Source organism: Myiozetetes cayanensis, unplaced genomic scaffold, assembly GCF_022539395.1.
Source record: "Myiozetetes cayanensis isolate MyiCay16 unplaced genomic scaffold, myiCay2020 scf2-11, whole genome shotgun sequence".
Classification (NCBI taxonomy): Eukaryota; Metazoa; Chordata; class Aves; order Passeriformes; family Tyrannidae; genus Myiozetetes; species Myiozetetes cayanensis.
This window is the reverse complement of record NW_026087411.1, coordinates 78424524-78434871: the sequence shown is the minus strand read 5'-3', so window position 1 is coordinate 78434871 and position 10348 is coordinate 78424524.

Below are 10348 nucleotides of genomic sequence, written 5' to 3'. Positions count from 1 at the left end.
ACCTTAACAACCACCAAAATTTTTGAAGGGGCAAAGCGATTGTCCTTTTTACAGGGCAAAGCGCTGTGAATAATAAAGAGCATCAATAACGGATAGCATCATTAATGTGTAGCAGAAGGGAAGGGACGATGTTAGACATTGGGGTTCCCTCCAGGGTACATTTAATGGCCAACAATTCTTTATGACATCTCAGCATTTCTAGCTAATGATGGCTGATCTGACCACTCCAGATGAAGAGCTGCAGGCACTGGGTGTCATGTTCACAAAGTATTTTGGTTGTTCTTGGCAGATACATCCATCCCATCTTTCCTTGTTTCCGAGAACCATCTTGATGTGCTGCGGGAGAAGGGCTCTGGGCCCATCTGTCACTAAATTGTGCCCTTCCCTAAAGCAGGAGAGCAGTATTTTGCATTCAGAAACCTGGATTTCCATGGAGAAAGTTCTGGGATCCATATTGGTAGAAGATAATTTTTGAAGCGGTTTTATAACATGAAAAATATAAAGTGATAGTTGTTACAAAATTCTTAAGGGCACACTGTGGAGTTCAGCTTTGCCTTCTGGTCTCTGACCCTGGCTGCCCTTACAGTGTCACTTTATATAGTTGAAGGAGGAAGCACCTGCAGTTAACATGAAACTTGGGTTTTTAACTGAGAAGGATATATAGTTGCTGTAATTGCGTGACAGCTAAGCAGTATTGAAAATAAGCTGAATAGACTTAAAGCAACAGAAATTCACTGGGAGGAGGTGCGCATTTTCCCCCTTTAAGTAACCTACAGTGTGGCCTGGCTGGGCGCTGGGAGAATCACCATGAGATATTGTGCAGAGCTAGCAGTACAAGTCTGCTTTCCTTCTCAGATGTACTGTTAGTTGAAAGTCAGAGCTGCAGGATGTGAACGCTGCCAGATGAAGCTGCTGATTCCTGTGAGATAGTCGGCATACGGGTAGAGATCTGGGGATTAATTCCCAGCCCCACTGTCAGCAGCTGCTTGGGACAGACGAGGAGCAGGCACTGCAGAGCTCTTGCACAGTCAGTGTTGCCAGTCAAGAAGTAGCAGCCTCCCTCCTCTTCCTGACTCTGGTTAAAAATGCTCTTTGGATTTGTGTTTTCGTCTGCGTTTTGTTTAGACTTTTGCAGGAAGGAGCCATTTTGTGCTAGAACTTGTGGGTTTTTAAAACCAAATGCCAAATATAGTAGCAAAATTGCAGTCAAATCCTACATGCTGGCAGCACTTCATGTAGCTTGTGTATCCTGTCATATGATCTAACTTGGTGAAAAAATAAACACTCTCAGCTGAAGCACATAGAAACTGAAAGTTTGCGTGAACACTGCTGCAACAAAAGATTTTATTATTTAATACTGCACTGAATCCTTGCAGAAAGATTTCGTACAACTTCATCAAATTGGTTGCAGCACAGCAAGAATCAGCAGTTTTGATAACTCAAAATATTAAAATTGTGTGGTTTTGTTAAATGCTTTACACTGAAGTAAAGCTTCAGTCTGACTGAAAATAAATCACTAATAATTTCTAAATTTTTAAATTTTCTGTTTTCTGAGAAGACGGTTTTACTCATGTTTCTGTTTACTTTTCTGTTTACTTTACTTTCCTTGGATGAAAAGAGAGACTCTGATAGACCCACTTAACTTCAGAGCAAAGGAGCATATAGGCCCCTCTGTTGCAAAAAAATTTTCGAAATTAATGACAATCATAAGGTTTGATAAAATGCATAATTCTTCAATTGCAGCCATTTCCACTGTGAAAGAAAGGCCAGATCATTTGGGCAGGATTCCACTGAACACTTGCAAAATATGGATATACATTACTGAGCTGATTTATTGAGGCTTACTTTATACCTAATGGAGAGAACTAGGAGCTTAAACACTAAAGTTCATGTTGTCTGGAATAGATGTTAGCTGTATATCCAACAAAACATCCTTTAAAAGTTCCCACCCTTTTCAGTTAGCTGCAAAGGGAGCTTAACCTAAGTCATCTGTGTTCTAGACCACTCTAGTTAGGCATTTTTATATGTGTATATATAGCTCCATCTGATATAGTTCTCTATATCTGAGAGAAATATATCCTGCATTTCCCCTCAGTTTAGAAGAATTACAAGCCTCTTATTTTAACAGTAAGATTCTAGATGAACTGACTTTAGAGGTTCAAGAAGGGAGCTCAGCTAGTAGGAATGGGAATCACAAAAGTCAGCATGTGAAGTTGGGAAATGGACACCAAGAAGACGGAGTTACTCTCAAAACCTCTCCTTTCTCTGGGAGGCAGGACCTCTGTGTGGCACAGGGTTTCAGTATTTGCACAAGGGTCTGATGCATCAGTGAATATTCTTGCAGATCTCTGGAATTATGCTAGTTAATGTGACACTGAACATTTATTTATTTGTGCAGGTCATATGGCTGTATGAAGTAAGGTACATTTCAACAGTGCTGAAATCACTAAACTGTGTTTAGTGATTACCTAAAATCAGTTCAGAGTAGGGTTTGTAAGCTTTGTAGGCTGTCTCATAAACTCAGCTACAAATTATTTATTCTAGAGACGGTTTGAGATCACAAAAGCTTATGATAATACAGTAGTTCTTTGTACAAAGCAATCACACCCTGCTTTTACCAATTCATAAAATGTAGAGTGGTTTGCCTCGTTTGTAATGCTACCCTTTCAATACAGGCAGTTAGCTGGACAATTAAACTCTAATGGAATTAAAGAATCTAATGTTAATATGCCTATATTGTCAGTAGGAACAGATATGACTCACTTGTAAGATAAATCATTACTGTGCTCATCAGTGACTAATACAGTCTCAGCTTTTAAAATCCTTTATGAGAATTCAGACCTTGTATGTCTGGATTCAACAAGTGCACCTCCTCCTCACCGATGAAAACAAGCATGGCATTGTGTAACCGGTGCCCTGTAGCAATTGCACAGATGCATGGTGCTTCTCAGGAAAGCAATTACTGTCTGTTCTTCAAGCTTAGTTCTAAGGCAACCGTCTCACAAAACCAGTGGCTTTGCCAGCTGCCTTTCTAAGTGACATTATTTCAGAAATGGAAGAAAGAGAACGGGGAAAGAAGTTCCTGGATTGCTTTAACTGCCCAAGCAAGTGAGTGCCCAATCTGGACCATTGGTGCAGAGTTGGTGTGCACTACTGCAAGATGTTCCACAATGTGAAGTCAAAAGAAAGGTACACATTTTTCGTCTTTTTTTTTCCTCCCTGAGGAACAGAAAGAATCACACCAGTTACTTGACTCACAGCCCTCTGGCATCATTGCTATAATAGTTCGGATAGCTTCCTGATTCAGAAGACATGTGCAAAGGCCCAAGTTAAAGCTGAAGCTGCTATCCAAGTGACAGCTGTTTGTGGCTCTGAACTTCCCTGATCTAATTACTCTAGCAGCTATAGATATTAGCAGAAATTTTCTCTGGTGCATACTCTTAACCATGCAAAATGCAGAGCATGCTAGATAGTGGGAGAGCAGTTGCAAACTACTCAGATTAAAAATATAATCTCCTGTATTAGGATAAAAGGCCAGAAAAACCTTTGAGTCATTCAACCAGTTTTTCACAATCCTTCCTCTTCAGAGCTTCAGGCCCCAGATTTTCTTTTTGTCACTTTTTCCTTATGTGAGTTGCTCCCTATGCCCCTTCATTTTAACTTATTCCCATAAGCTTCCTTCTGGGAAGGGAGCACCTGTCCTCACAATTACTCATCAGGCAGAGGGAAAGCAGTCAGGGTCACATCTGTTGGACTGCCATCAAGTAGTCTTTCCACCCCATCCATTCCAAAAACGTTACTCACTACTTTAATGGGAACTTGCATGTTCCTGCTTACATACAGCTGCTTGCATACAGCTCCTACTGACTCAGCAATAGCAATAAAGGACTGATGATCAGGCTCTTAATTTAAAGCTCCTCAAAAAGTGTTTACCCATTGGTGTAAGGATGATTAAAGCTTACTGTGTCATTAACCAAGATACACTGAGGTAACAGCTGTCCTCACCAGTCAGTAGGTATCTGGGACACGCAGAAGTTTCTTAAGTGGTTAGTGGAAAACTATGGCTTGATTCAATAGCACACACATAAACATCAGATGCCATATGAGGTATCTAAGGTATGCCAGATATCTGTATGGAGCAGAAAGGTGTGATAGGGGATACTGGTGTGGATCTGAACCAAGCAGCAGCACAAGGCCAGGTGAAGTGCTTAGAGCACCTTCAGAGGCATGAGGAACCCATGTGGGCACCTGGACTAAAGCCCTACCTAATCACAACAGTCAAGAGAGCCCAGAGAGTGGCTCTGCTGTCAGAACATGCCTTCCCCCTGGCAAATTGCATTGTTCTTTGGGCTCCAGCTAACTGTACTGAGCTGATCTCCTCTGACTGGTAACAAGTCACCTCCCTCTGCAGTTTCAGCTACGTGGGCTCCACAGCCCAGCCCTGATAGGGCTCAGCCCCATAGTCCTGGCTCAGCACACTCAGGGGATTACTGACTCTGCTCCATGAGAAAGAGCTGCACAGCATAACCAGGCAAGATAAGGCAGAACCAGAGATAGAGGTAGGGCTGTTGAGATGAGGTCCATGGAGAAAAACAATTATGTGAAAAGGCATGAAATTCTGGAAGGAAAAAGCAGAAAGTCAGACAATTAGCAGTTTGGTGACACTTGGGCTGGGGAAGACTCATTTGGTATCTTACAGGGGGAGGTGAGCATGTTAATGCTTAGTCTAGTGGCTTACTAGCCATAGCTACCTGTATTAACCAATAAATTATTACTTTACAGTCTTAAATTGTCTGTATCCCATTGTAGGCTTTTTTTTTCCCCTGGCTGAAAAGTTGTCTAGCACAGTGACTCACAGGGGTGCAGACTGGCAGGGGGTGCAGGCTGCAGAGGAATTTGTTATTCTGAAAGAGAAATAACAAAAGCTGCAAACACGTAAAATATCTATTCAGATTAGAGGTTTATAGCTTGGATTTTATGGGGGCTATTAATAGTAGTAATACAAAAAGGGGAGATAAGAAAGTAACAAAATTCTGCCATACTGAGGAACTTTTATGAATGCACTCACTTCATAGAAGTGGGAAGCTTTCATGGGAGAGGGTGGACTGAGTAAAGCAGGAAAGGCATTTATAATCTGTCAAAAAACACTAAATTTAAAGCCAATACTGAAGTTTCTGCATAATGGACTTCATGAAGAATACAGAATTTGGAATAACTGCTGCTTTACAGATAGAAAATGCGGAACTGAAATATGAAATTACTGAAGGAACAGAACTGGAAGGAGTGCTGAGCAAGGGCAACAGGCCTGGTGGGAGTGAGCTGATTTGTGTGCCTCTGCTGCAAAGCTTTCATTCAGCACTTAGGATGTGAGACCAAGACAGCATGATGAATGGCACACTGACAGTCTGAGGAAGTTCAAGCAGCTGCAAACGAGTATTGAAAGAGAAACAATTTGCAGATCAGACCATTTGGCTCACCAGAGGATAATTTGGTCTTGGAAAAGGGCATTGTAAAGAAGAAGAGTATGGTTCTACCTCTCAGTGCAGAGTTGAGACAAAGGCGTTGGCCCCTCTGACCTTTTGATCTGGCTCTGCTGGGTTTCCCAGAAGGCACACCCCTGCTCTCTCTGTATATTGCTTTGCAAAACGAGTTGAAGCAGATTACTGTTTCCACGGCCCAGATGGCTCTGGTTTGTATTAAAAACAGCCCCCCAAACTGATGTGGATGTGCATGAATAACGGGGAAATTCAATCAACAACTGACTTAACCTAGGAACAAACTGGAATTTTATCACTGATATCAGGTCCCTTGAATGATACCATGCAAAGTGGATGGTGGGGCTTCTAGAAACCCCAGGAGGCTGCTGAAAGATCTTAACTTTATTGCTCGGGCATCCACCACATCATCCAATTATGCAGTTTTATCAGCAGCATTAGAGGAACCCCAGCTGCAGAAGAGTGATTGGAGTACCAGGTGTGAAGGAGTCTGAAAGCATTACTGGCTCCCAAACTGTTGGATGATTGTTTTATCTGGCTAACAGAAAGCTGAGGAACAACTAGGGTGGTATTTCTCAAGGAAGCGTGCACAAGGTATGAGATGTGGGGTTTGTGTGGGAAGGAGTAAGGAGGCAGCCCAGTTCTGAGGACCAAGAACATAAATTTGTGGTGATGCATGGATTGAACTGGCTGAATGGACACCTACCTGACATCCACGGCAAACGTCTAAATGCAAACATTGAGTTTATCTGGGTCAGAAACAGTGCTGATGAGAAAGTGAGTTAAAGACTATAGCTATTCCCTGATGCTAGCACTCTCGATGAACGGACACACTCACCACAACTTATACCCCTTTTCACTGACAAGCTGAGGTTCTGTTTGGACATAGTCAGGCTGTTTGCTCTTCTTGCACTGAGCAGACTCCAGAACATTACTGCTCTCTTGCTTTACGGTTCACTTCCCTTTAGAGTGTGAATGTGTTCATGTGATTTATACTTGCATTTGTACCCTTTAGCTTAGCACAGTTCAGAATGGCTTTTTGCACTGAGCGGAGATGAAAACCTATACGAAGGGTAAATCCTGCTAAATAGCAAAGGCAGCTTTGATACTGTCCTGACTCCCTGCCAGGGCACTACTACATGGGCCTTTGAGGGCCATAGGTGGAACTGAGCTCACCCAGACCACCTCCACGTGGTTGCATCCAGTTGTAATAAGCCCATTGTTTTTCCTTGGTCTACATTTTGTGAAAGGCAGCTTGAATACACTGAAACATTCTGGCCTACACACTAAGTGACTCGGTACTTTTTTCTTGTCTCTCACCTTTGCACTCATCTATGAGGTGTTTAATCCCAACTCTTCTCAATTTAGGCTAATGCATGTTTAGTTGTTGGCTTGGTTTTGGTTTTGTTTTTGTAAGAAAGGACATCACTGTAGGTTTGGGGTTTTTTCCTGGTATTCAGTAATTCTGAAATAAATAGTCCTTCCTTCTTGTAGAAGGTCCAGTATTATTAAGGAAAATAATTTAGTGGAGTATCTCCTCTGACTAGTCTCATGAAAATCTCTTACCTTATCAAAAATGTTAGTTTAGTGCAAGAGATTGTGATAGACTGCTGCACTAGATTTTTTTCCTTGGCATATTTATCTATATTAACCTTTTCTTTTAAAATATCTTCTGGAGATGATTAAGAAATGTTTTAAACCTGATTGCCAGTATAAACTGTAACTCGAATTTGAACGTGTATTTTATGGTGTGCATACATACGAGGAATACAGAGATAAGCTGAATCTTTTTAAGGACGTTAACAGCATGTAATGGATTTTATATGGTTTACATATTTTTCTACTCAGTAATTTTTCAATGGCTTTTTCCTCAAGACCTAGCCTGTAGTTCATAATGCTTATTATCCAAAGACAGTAGGCTGGCAGGAATCAAGGAGACCGGGTATCAGACCTGTTTATGACGAAACATGAAATACGGAGATAGCAAACTGAGAAAGGTAACACAGAAAATATCAGGGAGAAAACAAATTAAAATGAACAGTCTGATAGAGTCTTTTTAAAATGTAGCTACTTGAAGATATGTGCATGAGCTAACGTGCAAATATTAATACAGTGAGTAGTAAAGTGGGATGTCAATCATATGCCACTGTATCAGAAGAGCCCCCAAAAACTTCCCAACTAAGCTTGTTTCTCATTTTCCACACAGCTGAAACAGGTGAAATTGATGTGTTTATCCGTAATTGAATCGATTCCCATGTGGCTATTGACCAATATTTAGAATCAGAATAAGAAATTTTGGTGTTAATGATCTGCCCACCGAACAGGACAGAGATAAAGCAGCAGCATGATGTAATAGTGTCTTGCACATCATTCAGTACAAAAATGGAAACCCCTCAATGCTCAATTTAGAGAAAAAAATACTCCTAAATGAATACTGCAAATGACAGGGACAGTAAATATGTTGTTTAAGCAAACAGTCACTACTGTATACGATGTTTAGGGTCGTTTTCTTTAACTCTTCAACTTAACCTGATGATGCATATAAAAATGGAGGGAGTTGATAGGTTCTTTAAATTTTCTTTTAAAAATCACTGCAGTGCTTTCAAATAATGAACTCCCTTAGTATAAAACTATCAGGAGTGCAATTTCACATTCAAGAAAACCCAGAATCTTTGCTTTAATGAGAAAAAAAAATTGTTCTATCACAAAACATGAGATCTCAAATGATCAATTTGAATTATGTTTTATCAGAGTAGTTTCTTCCTGTCAGTTACACTTCCATGATAATGCACAGCACGTCTGTAATCACAGATTTTTAGAAACACAGTCCAGCACTGTAACATTTTAAATAGCCACATTCCAGTGCATGCTCAAGGATGCATTTTAACTTTTCACAGAATACATTACATACTCTGGGCTGCTGCCTCTTAAATTACTTATAGAGATTTCCTCAATTATAACAAGTTGTTTGAACCAAAGCGTTATTCAGGTCTTGACTTTAAAATGTCTACGGGATACTAAATTGGTCTGTGTTTATTGTAAAACAGTGCTTTTAAAGAGACGTGGTTAGCTCAGTAATGGTCCCTACAATTTCTAGGCAACTCCAATGATACGTAAAAAATGGGGACTCATGGATCAGGCATTTTAGAAATACTGGATTATTTGGGAAGTAATTACTTCTTGCACAATTTCTAATTTTAGAAAAGGTATCTCAACACTGCTTTGTCAGAAGTGGGTCTTGTAGCATAAGGGATATTTCATTCCTTTAAAATAAAAACTAGAATCTCAATAAAATTTAAAAGAAAAAGCAAGAGTTTTAAAATGTTTTTAAAAAGAAAAGAACCTTACATGCCTCACTCAGTGCTCAATCACTTCAGCTAGAATGTGAAAATCTGAGGTACTAATTAGAAAAATACTCAGAAGTGAAACATGTGAGTTATTACCTAACCTGAACATAACAAAGTTCAGTAGTAAAACTAAAATGCATTTTTAGCATTCAATTTTATAATTATATGTGAAACATAACTAATCTGATAAAAATTATGCTTATTCTGATAATATCCAATTAGAAAATGTTATACATTAGCTAATATCACCTTCACTAAATTATGCAACATAGTCTATTCCAGATTCTAGAAGGGACTACAAGAGCTAACTTCACTCTCTTAAGTAAGTTGATAATCTCTAATACAAGGTTATGCATGACTATAGAGAACTCAGACCAAATATATGGAAGCTACATTCAGTTATGAGTCATACCATAGCCATTATGATGAGATACTTTGTTTACACAGAGGAGAAAAAAAGAAAAGAAAAAAAAAGTCTGGCCCCGCCTGGTAGGTGTTCTTAGTGCCACACAGTCACCTATACCTGAAGGAATGAAGGGAGAGGACAGAGACTATGACCAAGTGGTAGATCTCAAAAAATTGAAAGACAAAAGCATGGCCAGAAATTATGGCAGCCTTTCAGTGAAAGTCCTGTGGACTGGAAAGCTGCCAAAAGGTGGCTCTTACCCACCATTGCTTTGGTGAACTCTGAAAACAGCTTTGCATTACTCTTAACTGAAGGGCTGGTCAGAAGAACCGACCTCAACTAAGTTGACGGGTGGTAACGGTTCCAAAAGGAATTTGAACTCTGTAGTTTTGAAAAATTCTGATTTCTCTACGGCCGCTGTCACTATCCTTCACACTGGCACCAGGACCAGTACGTTTCACTATTATCAATGTTTCTGATCTTCCTGAGCACCTAGAACTGCATTACTTATCAGTGAGTCTTGATGGAGCTACTGATTAGCATCTTTTTCTAAGAACTCCTCATATATGTAATAGACTCATGCCAAAAGACCCGATTTGTTCCTAAAAAGCAAAGCCATGTGAATCAGGCAGTGGTAAAAGGTTTGGAAACTACTGGTCTCCCTTTTGGCAGATGTCTGTTTGGAGAGCTTTTGCATTCATGCAACTGGCTCTCCCAAACTGTGTATTCAGTATGGTACTAGAGCTTCCAGGTGTGTCCATATAGCAAACAGCAACTGTATCTGCATCCAAACAACTCAGCCTTGCCTACCACAGGTTAAACCCTTCTTTGTTCAACAGAAGCCAGCAAACTGCTGGGGGCTCATGACTCACTGATAGACACAAAGCATTATGCCTCACCTTGGCTAAGACAAAAACTTTCAAATTCAACCTTCCCCTGTCTCCAGAGCTACCTCGGCTGGTGGCAGATCAGCTATGAAAGAGGTATATCTCACGTTACCTGTTTCTGGTGTACAGAAAGCTGCCTCCATTCACGTCAAGTTCTTCCCACTCTCAAGAGCTGCCACCACCACCACTGGACTGTGCATGCAATTGGTTTGT